This window comes from Engystomops pustulosus, chromosome 5, assembly GCF_040894005.1.
Source record: "Engystomops pustulosus chromosome 5, aEngPut4.maternal, whole genome shotgun sequence".
Classification (NCBI taxonomy): domain Eukaryota; kingdom Metazoa; phylum Chordata; class Amphibia; order Anura; family Leptodactylidae; genus Engystomops; species Engystomops pustulosus.
Genome location: NC_092415.1, coordinates 68,133,201 through 68,144,612, shown reverse-complemented (window position 1 = coordinate 68,144,612; position 11,412 = coordinate 68,133,201). Strand labels below are relative to the sequence as shown.

General features: G+C 38.6%; 1 protein-coding gene across 1 annotated transcript in view; it reads left to right on the top strand.

Moving 5' to 3' along the window:
* The first annotated feature begins 5,129 nt into the window (after positions 1-5,129).
* The window catches only part of LOC140132903 (cadherin-19-like), an 86,655-nt gene continuing 80,372 nt past the window's right edge, over positions 5,130-11,412 (top strand). The window contains exon 1 of the mRNA XM_072152296.1: positions 5,130-5,380. The gene's annotated coding sequence lies outside the window, so the exon portion shown is untranslated. The remainder of the gene's footprint in view (positions 5,381-11,412) is intronic.

Genomic DNA, 11,412 nt, shown 5'->3' with positions numbered 1-11,412 from the left:
TCAATGCCGGGAATAACTGTTATTACATTTTTCTAGAGTAGACATTTAGAGTTTGGTAGTATATGGGAATTTTCCACATCATCTATTACATTGCGCAAATCGCACATTGTGATAGATAGGCTAAAATGAGACTGCTTCGAAACTTTGTATAACCCTTGAATGTCATGGCAACAGATCACCACTGCCCGAAGACATCACGGGGAGCAAATGGCAAAGACAGCGGATCCAAAGGGTCAACACAATAAAGATGTGCCGCTGTCTTTGAAATGCCAAAGACAGAAGGTCTAAAGGGTCAACACCCATGATCGGTGCTACCATCAATCACGGATGTTAGTGGTGGGTGTTTCCTGCAATATGCTGCAAACTCCATATCTGTATGACGAGGGGTCACCCCGTGAGCCCTCTTCATACATCCTTAAAAATTCCATGACATACAGGAGTTAATACTTTAATAGCAATTAAATGTTAATACTTTGTTAATACTAATGTTAATACTTTAATAGCATTAAAATGTCCATTTATGACCATTATCAGCTTTTTATGGCAGTCATTAAGAGTACTTCTGACACGGCGCTGCATCAGAAGAAGATTTGGAAACACTGGGTCTCGCTGGTGCCAGAGTTGGACTGTGACGTCACAGCCCAAACCGGCACTAACACCCGGGATCGGAAAAAACTCTGCTCCCTGAGCAGACCACGGCGTGTAAGTATGTCCACCGTGGATCGGACCCCCCCTCTCCCCCCCATTAGTTTACTGGGGGATCCGATCCCTCCTGCCACAGCCCTGGGGTCTGGCAATTGCCCCGAGGCTGCCAAATCCTCTTCTTGCTGGGTTCCGCCTCTTGGCAGGACCCAGCTGTAAGTAACTGAGCATGCGCAGTAAAAAAAACCACAAAGAACTTCACGTAATATACAATTTTTCATCCAACACCATCACTAAAAAGGGATCAAAAAGTTATGTGCTTTAATATGATACGACTGCAAAGAAAAACTCTTTTCATAAAAACTAAGCCATCAACCAGATCTGTCAACAGAAAAATACAGAAGTTATGGCCCTTAAAATTTGTCTATAGTAAAAACAATGCAATTTTCTCCAATATTGGTTTTGCTTAATAGAATTGAGCAATAATAACAAAAACTATATAAATGAGGTATCACTGAAATCGCAGTGAAAAAGAGAAAAGGTAAAATATTCTTTTTACGCTATGGTCAGCGGGGGAAAAAAGTGCTAAAAATAAATAAAAAAATTGCTGATTTTGTTTGTGTCCCCCTTGAAATAGTTAATAAAGTCTCATGAATAAGCTATGGACCCCCAAAATGAACTATCTATACATTGTATCTCTCCCCACAAATAGTAAGCCCTCATATGTTCACATTACCAAAAAAATAAAAATTTATAGCCTGTACAATGTGACAATACAAATCTGCTGTGAATGGTGCTGCTTTCATTCTATGTCAAGCCGTGCACCTGTACAGAAGTTTACCACAACATATGGGGTGTTGATACAATCAGGAGAAATTGGGCATCAAAAATTGCAGAGTGTTTCATTTTTTTATTCATTATGAAACTGTCAGTTTTGGCCTAAATTAATGTATTTTCCAAAGAAATCCAAATTCCATATTGTTTTAACCCATGTGAAACTCTTAATGGGTTAGAAGTAGAGATGAGCGAGTATACTTGTCCGAGCTTGATGCTCGTTCGAGTATTAAGGTACTCGAAACGGCTCGTTGCTTGGACGAGTATTTCCCCTGCTCAAGATCAAGCATTTAATTAAAAAAACACAGTGAAGAATAGAATAAAAAGAGTGAACACAGTGAACACAGGATTATTTAAGTGAAAAACACAGTGAAGAACACAGTGAAGAATAGATTACAGATGTTCGGCACATCTGCTTACTTGTCGGGAGATACGTGCGGAACGGTGCGAACAAAATACTATGTGAAGAACAATATATATGTGTGAAGAACACATTGAAGAACACGGTGAGCAGGACGGAGACACCGGGGAGCAGCACAGAGACACCAGGGAGCAGCAGCACGGAGACACCGGGGAGCAGCAGCATGGAGACATCGGGGGAGCAGCAGCACGGAGACACCGGGGAGCAGCAGCACGGAGACACCGGGGAGCAGCAGCATGGAGACATCAGGGGAACAGCAGCACGGAGACATCGGGGCAGGGGCAGAACGGAGACACTGGGGCAGCACGGAGACACTGGGGCAGCACGGAGACACTGGGGCAGCACGAAGACATCGGGCAGAACGGAGACATCGGGCAGCACGGAGACATTGGGGCGGGGGAAGAACGGAGACACTGGGGCAGCACGGAGACATTGAGGTAGCACGGACACATCGGACAGCACGGACACATCGGGCAGCACGGAGACATCGGGGCAGGGGCAGAACGATGACAGTGGGGCAGCACGGAGACACTGGGGCAGCACGGAGACGTCGGGCAGCACGGAGACATCAGGGTAGGGCCAGCACGGAGACACTGGGGCAGCACGGAGACATCGGGGCAGGGGCAGAACGGAGACACTGGGGCAGCACAGAGACACTGGGGCAGCACGGAGACATCGTGCAGCACAGAGACATCGGGGCAGGGGCAGAACGGAGACACTGGGGCAGCACGGAGACACTGGGGCAGCACGGAGACATTGGGGCAGTACGGACACATCGGGCAGCATGGACACATCAGGCAGCACGGACACATCGGGGCAGAACGGAGACACCGGGGCAGCACGGAGACACCGGGGAGCAGCAGCACTGAGACACCGGGGAGCAGCAGCACGGATCACGGGACAGCGTATCTCCCGACAAGTAAGCAGATGTGCCGAACATCTGCAATCTATTCTTCACTGTGTTTTTCACTGCATTTTTCACTTAAATGATTCTGTGTTCACTGTTTTTATTCTATTCTTAACTGTTCTTCACATCTGCTAACTTGTCGGGAGATAATATACGCGCAGAACAGTGAAGAATAGATTTGCAGATGTGCGCATCCATCTGCTAACTTATGAGAAGACATTCTTTTTCAATTAAATAACACATTTTATTCCCGAACCATGGTCCCTTTGAAAAATGCTCAAGTCTCCCATTGACTTCAATGGGGCTCGTTATTCGAGACGAGCACTCGAGCATCAGGAAAAGGTCGTCTAGAATAATGAGCACTCGAGCATTTTAGTGCTCGCTCATCTCTAGTTAGAAGACTTAATAGAAGTTGTTTTACAGATGTTGATGGGTGAAGTTTCTATAGTGGGGTAATTTATGGGGTTTTACTATTATTTAGGCCTTTCAAAGTCACTTGAAAGCTGAGTTGTCCCTCAAAATGAGAAAAATTGCACCTAAAGTTCTGCACCTCATAACATCCTAGAAATATGAGAAGACGCATAAAATATCATCCCAACATAAATAAGACATTCCTTAAATCTTAATTATCAAGCTTTTTGGGTTGTTTTACTTTATGTCTTTGAATTTTTAAAAACTTTTGCCAAATTAATTTTTTTTTTCATAATTAAACTCAAAACTTATCACTTAAATTTTACAAATAACATGAAGTACAATGTGTCACATGAAAACATTCTGAAAATCACCTAGATATGTTAAAGTGTTCCGAAGTTATAGCCAATTATCGTGACATATGTCAGATTCAAAAAAGTCTGGCCATTAAGCTGATAACTAGTGTCGGTGATAAGGGGTTAAAGTATCAAAAGAAAACCTCCTTTTTTCTACTACTTTAATTATATTCTCTTAAACAATTATAAAAATGTACATTGTAGTGTAGTCAACCCTCTTGCATTCAACATTTTTATTTAAATCTGCTTAAATGAGAGCTGTTCTTACAAAGCTCCCCATACAGTAAAAATATCACAATAGAAACAAATCACTAATGAGAACACACACACTATCATTCCTATTTCTTAAATTATTATCAATTACTTATAAATCCAGCAATTATGAGATGTCTCCTTTGGTGTGTTTTACAGAAGGAACTGTAGACAGCGCTGTTTCAACCTTATTGGGTCTCTTCAGTTGTGATCTGTTTTGGCTGAGTGAGAGGGTGTTGGCTAGCGTCATAAAGTAAGAGTTCTCATTATTGAGAGTATGCCAAGTAAGGCAACCTTATAGGTGTTTGGGGACTTGAAACCATTGATGCTCCATTAGGAGATTCTAGAAAATATGCAAATATGCTTTACAAGGTTGTTATTAGACTTTTTGTAGGTCATGTTTGGGGTTAAGGGCGCTGCCTTTCAAGATAGCAAAAGGAGGCATTGTTTTCCATTTCCCAACTCGGAAAACATATTTACAGAATACAGAATATTTTCTCAGAATCCTTTAGTGGAGCATCATTGGCTTTAAGTCTGCACACGCCTATAAGGCGGCCTTAATAGGCAAACTCTCCACAAGGAGAACTCTTACTTCCTGACCTTGGTGTGGTTTATGAATACCTGAACATTGGTTGTTGAACCAATGCCACCTAATTACAAGAATGGAGTTTGGGTGCCTTATGTGCATGGAATGACAGGTTAAACATGCCTTCTGCTGCTCCATTCAGGTCTGAGGGACTTCCTCCCACACTACAAAAACATACTGGTAGGTTGTTTAAATTGTGAGCCCCATGGGGACAGGGACCAATTTGACATGCTTTGTGCAGCACTGCGTATTCTGTGTTTGCTATATAAATAAATAATAATAATAATTATTATTATTATTATTAATATTATTATTATTAACGTATGTGTTGAATTCCACTTTTATGTATTTTTTTGCTTTTGGATGGATCTCGGTTGAACCCTAGAGACCACGAGAAAAGACCTGCCATATAAAGTAGATACATTTCTAAAAAAAAAAACTATAATTTTTTGCATATAAAACACTTAACATTGCTGATTTTGGTTTACATCAACTCAACTACACTCTACTAACTATCATCTAGTATACAAGTGAAAATAAACATATTGTAACATAGTCCCCACCTCCCATTCCATAAAACTTCATTCTGATAATCTGTTAAGTAGAAGAATTTCCACTGGGAGGCTACGGAACTAGACAAATAGCTCTGTGAGTCATACAGAGGACAGTGTCATTTAGGTTACAAATTACACTTGTACAAGATGTATAACTTACAAGGGTAGTCTTCTTCTTGAGCTTGAACTTTGCTTGCTGAAGCTTTCTGCATTTTAATCTAATGAGCTGAATGAACATCAGAGAAGTCTCATTATGCTATATACAAAAGTCCTTGTGTTCTGTGTTTACCACCCAGTACACCCAAAATAGCAAGCAGTAAAATACTTGCAGTTTAGTAAAACTGAACACAAGAGCTTTTTACTGGAAACAGGATGGATGATGTGGACCTTTACCAAACTGATACAAGATGATAGTGTGTAAGTATTCAAGATTTTAACTTTCCTGAAAACATATTCTTACAATTTGGAACTAAATATTAAAATTTGCCATGACATTTGGACTCGTGGAATTAAAACATCTGCAATACATCTATGTATACAAAATACTATACAATGCCATATAGTGTTGTGTGTGCTTCTGTTATAATACAAATAGCCTTTATAATGTGCTACTTTGCTTCAAACTAATCTAGACATCTTAAGTTAACATTTCTTAACAAATATTCAATATGGATTTTTAGGATATAACAATTTCGCTAAAAATGATAGTGATATAAAAAAAGATGTGTTTCATATTTAAATGAGAAACTTCCTATGATTATAACTAGCATAAAAGTCCTTATGGAAGTTTATTTGCAGTTGTGTTATATGTAAGTTTATTATTGCTTAATATGTACGCCTTTCCTAAGGCATTATTTCTCCAATGTTATGTGATTGTTAACAAAAACAATTGAATTTATAATTGACAACAACCATTGATGTAAGGTTCAATATTTTGTAGCCTCTGTGTAAATTAGCAATTCATGATGTTAGTACATTCAAGATGTTTTATTCACAAGTATTGTGCTGGTATTTTCAAGATGTTTTATTCACAAGCTTTAATCATAAAACTTTGAACACCCGTTTATGAGGAAATAAATACAACACAAATAGAAAACAGGAAATGAATTGTTGTGTTAAATATTTAGCCGTTAATATTACACTCACTAGCTAATTGTTAAAGAAGCTTTCCAGTATTTTTTCTTTCACTATGTTCTTAATCCACCTTTATGTATAGTTCAGTTATTGCTTTTTATCTGTTTCTCTTAAGTTGATATATGTGATGTCATGGTTTTGAGAATTTTATGCCTTCATGCTAATTTAAGGGGTTCACCATCTCAGAGAAGAAAAAACTTCTTTTCAGCTCACCTCTTTGATTTCCCGCTTTGTCGGTGCACGGAGTATCTGAGTCGGTGTCAGTTTGGAACACAGAAGAAGATAAAGTTTTTCCAGCACTCAACCAAATCCATAAGATATTTCAGATAAAGCAACTTTTATTCATTGTTAAAATGTTTTTAAAATTATGGAATAAAAGTTCTTTTTAACTGAAATATCTTATGGATTCGGTTGAGCGCTGGAAAAACGTCATCTTCTGTTCACCATCTCAGACAGGCTTCATCAATGATGCAACTGTATAAGGCCCATTTCACATGGACATTGTGGGGATGTATATATGGACGCAGAGTTGCATCCTACGCCTATGGTGCCCAGCTGTGGTACGGTGATCATTCGCGTTTGCCTCCATACCTTATCAAGCACAAGAAAAACATAGAGCATGCTCTCTATCTTCTCTCATAATTACGGACAGGTGATGATGCCTAAATGTGAAGAGGGGAGGGGTGAGCAGCGCTCATCCCTCTGACTCTCCAGTGAGGGACTGTATGCTTGTCTGGGCTACAGCCAGACGAGCATACGTCCATGTTAAAGAGGCATAATACCTAGCCAATACTCAAAGACAACAAAAAATCATATCTTAACTACTGCAGATGGTTAGACAAACTCCTGTTGAGGGTGTGCCTTCAGTGGCAGACCATATGGTTTCTATGGGGACTGTGGAACATGGTGCCGAATGGTCACAAGTAAAAAAAAAAAAACTTCCTTAATAACCCTAACGGTTGCAGGGCATGAACTGAACAAGACTATGCCAGGACAAAACAAAATCACCCTGTTAGGACCTTGATCTTATATACATGAATAATGTCACAAGTTCCTGGCAGGGACATTGTTCATTGACAGATACAGATCACATGACCCTCCATGAGGTAAAAGACAGGAGGCTTCACTTTACAGTACATTTCAAAAAAGCAGAGCCAAACTTTTAATAAATGTAAATTGGTAAATTAATTAAATATCCTGCCCCCCCCCCCATACTTACATGCACATTAGAAAGTGTTGTTAAAGCACTGTGGCCAACCCCTTTAACACTGTGTCAGATTAAACTAACATATGATGGCTAGTGAAGTGCAGCTAGCAAAAATATATTTACTAGAATTATTACAAAATTTACACAGCTAAATTTTCATGAACTTATAAGATAATTGCATTTCAGTTTGATTAAAACACTAGCTGTAGCTTCCGGCATTGCCAGGATAGTAAATATCCATCTGCCTTAGATCGTCCCTGACTGTCTTCGACTGTCTCTGACTATCCCCGACTATGACTGTAACTTTGTGAATGGGTGGATTTATCAGAAGTTTCTGAAATGTTCTAGTTGCCCACAGCAACCAATCAGAGCTCAACTTTAATTTTCCCACGGCTGTTTATAAAATTACAGCTGATCTCCCTTCTCACCATGTTCCTTAAGTCAAAACTAAACATTTAATGTAGTTTCCCTACAAATTGATCCATTCTGAATATTGCAGTCATTCCAAACTAATTCTACTTCAGTGTGTCCACTGCAATACATGTTGTTACACAGCAAGAGATCTGTTGGTTTTGACTTTATAACTAAGCTCCACTGAAAAACTTGATACTATTGTCTCTATACCCTCTATTGTCTGCTTTTTTAGGCAACCGACACACAAGAGTAGTTTGTCCATGAAAAATGGACCATGGGCTGGCTGGATTTCATGGAGCAACCACAGTGCAGTGGATGTGCCTGTGTGTGTCATATAGTTTAAAGAGTCCTTTATCCCCATCAAAACAAAAACAGCACCACTATATACACTGTATTCATGATTACAGTTCATTGTTCCATTTTTCATGGTCCTGTTTGCCAATCTTAGTCTTTTAATTTCTGTATATTCATTTTCCTTCTGTCCTTTTCCATCTATTATTTACACTATTTTTCAATACTATATATTTGTCCAGAGGTTTTAAATGTGAATTAGTGCATAACAAACCTGCTGTCAGTGAACTCAAGATATCGCTTTCAGGCAATTATGTTGGGTGTAGCCTTTAGCTACATTAGGGTTAATCCAATTATACAAAGTCATATGAAAATCAGATTTCTCTCTATCTGGTTTGAGATGCCAATTCTTCAACTTACTCAAACGGATTCCAGTGCCCAAACAATCGCTATGATATGTGTACAGGGAAAAAGTCTCCTATAGTAAAGCACCACTGATCACCTCGTTTTCAAACTGTAAGAGGATATAAAAATTATGCACATTGGCAGTGTTTTTCTATAGAATAAATTGAATAATTTGAGATGGCTCATGTGAATGTAACAGGTAATACATTGCCACACCATACACTTTCCCCCAAATTGCAGATTGGGATTCTTCCAAACCCTATTTACTCACAGCAGGACACTTCAATGCATGAAAACTGGAGATTATTTCTATACTGACACAAACAACAAAATCTACATGAACAATTGGTAAGTTACATTATGTGCATACGTTGCTCATAATATTCATTGTGGGAAATGTATCAAGCTTTTTGTGCGACAATTTTGTAGTAAAAAACTGGATTAAAGAGACCCATAAGAAAAAGGATTATGACATCACAAAAAGGGTGTCAGTGTGGCCAAAAATTAGGTCAGTGCACCAAAAAATGAATAGTAGTGCAGAGTAGGACTAGACACTTTTCTGCTGCTCCAGATTATTCGTTGTCTGGTGCTGGATGATTGATCTGGTATAATATATGACTGCTGACTTGTACTTTGCACCTCCTATTATTTGGTCTAGTTTGTTGCACAAAAATATTGAAATTTCTGTCCAGAAACGTCCCCTTGATAAAGATCACTTTAGTGTGGGACACATAAATACACTACATCTCCCCCATTTTGTTTAGATATCTAATGCATTTATTAGTCTGTCAAGCCTAAAATTTATGTTGATATATAATAATACAGCAGTAAGTAATAAAATCAGATTCTATACTATGGATCCTTTTTCCCTAAGCTAAAAGCACAATGTTATTAATTACAATAAGTGACTGGTATTTCGGTGGTGTGAAGCATAAATGAATGAAGCAGTATGTCCATGTTCTATAGTATAACAATGACCTGATTATAGTCACAGATCTGTATGGTAAAGTACAGACGTCTGGAGTGTAGTACAATGTAAATCTGTATTCTATGGTCAGCTATAGAATAGCACAATTATTCAAATATGGGAGGTAATTCTTTTCCTATCATTATGTTAGAATAGTTACCAATTTTCACTGAGCAGATATTGCTGAATGCAAGTAAAAGTCATTAATTATATTACTATTATACACTTAAAAGGAAGAATGTGTTCTTATTTTTGGTGCCACGATCAGCCCAGAAACTATAAATTTCTACCAATCATTCTTCCAATTCTTCTCTGTGTGTGATTCTGCAACAGCATCATTAGACTAACTGTGTATTTTAGTCTACATTAAGACATATTGAAATAAAAAATTGATCGCTTCAGATTTTTAGTCAAAGCTACAGGTAAAATTTATGGGTTTCTGAATGTAATTATATAAAGGCTAAAATAACGAAAATATACAATCTTTATTATCTAATGTATAAAGCTGAGTGTGTGTATGTGTTTGTATGTATGTATGTCTGCTAAAGGAATCTGCACCGTCATGTTTACAATCACCAAATTGTGCAAAGCCACTCTCTGTGACTAAGAGAGTCTGTGACAGATAGACTAGGTTTTGAGCCGAAATTTTAACTTATTAACCATCATATACATAATTAATTGTTTGCTGATGCTGTGGTAGTTGGAGTCGTGATTGTTTGCTATTTTACAACAGGTCATTAATATGAGCTCTCAGTTTTTATTGGGTACTATAGGCAATGAGTATAAGACAGCTTATGTGTGAGGTAATATGGATACAGAGATAGGGCGAGATTTATTAGAAATGAGTTAAAATGGATCCAGTTGCCCATGGAATCCAATCAGAGATCAGCTGTAATTTTATACGCACCTGCGGGAAAATGAAACTTGAGCTCTGAAAGTCAGAGACAAAGACAGAGACAGTCAGAGACAGTCAGAGAAAGATAGAGATAGTAAGAGACAGTCAGAGACAGACAGTCAGAAACAAAACGGTCAGAGGCAGTCATAGACAGGAACAGTCAGAGACAGACAGAGACAGTAAAAGATTTAGACAGTTGAAGACAGAGACAGTCAGAGACAATCATAGACAGACAGAGAAAAAAACAGTCAGAGAAAACCAGGATCAGGGACAATCAGAAACTGTAAGATATAGTCAGAGACAGTCAGAAAGAGACAGAAACAGTCGGAGACATACAGAGATAGTCAGAGACAGTCAGAGACATACAGATACAGACAGAGACACTCAAAGACAGAAATGGTCAGAGACAGGCAGAGACAGTTGGAGACAGAATCAGTCATAGACAGTCATAGACAGAGACATTCAGAGACAGAGACAGTCAGAGATCGCCACTGACGGAGACGGTCAGAGACAGAGACAGTCAGAGATTATCACTGACAGAGATGGTCAGATATCATCACTGACAGAGATGGTCAGGGACAGATAGACACAGACAGAGACAGCCATAGACACTCAGAGACAGAAACAGTCACACAGACAATCAGAGAGACACAGAGACATTAAAACATTTTTGTTAATCCATTCTATTTTGTAAAACTTAAGAACAGTTATTTATAATTTTCCATAAGTCATATCCCATGGGATAAACAACCAGGAGTGACTGGAACAGGGTAGCAGTAGATTGAAGGAATGAGCCTGGCTTCTATGTTTAGGATAGCATAGAAAAGTGAAGGTTTGGAGGGGGAGGGCAATCTTTTTTTTTTGTTCTATGAATAAGAAAGAGGGATAATTAGCTGAATTAGAAGTGGTGATAGCTAAAATGTGCAATGTGCAAGTGATGTGCCTCAAACATAAATTTAGGATAGGGGGTTATGTCTCAGAAATGTAGCATTGTCACACAATGAATTAGAAATGTCAGGCCTAAAAACATTAGTTTAGCAAATGGTTAAAACTTTTGAGAAAGATTTAGAGTATGCATTCTTAGAGACAGGGAACTAAGCAAATACATTAAGTATGCATATACTTTAAGGTGTTAA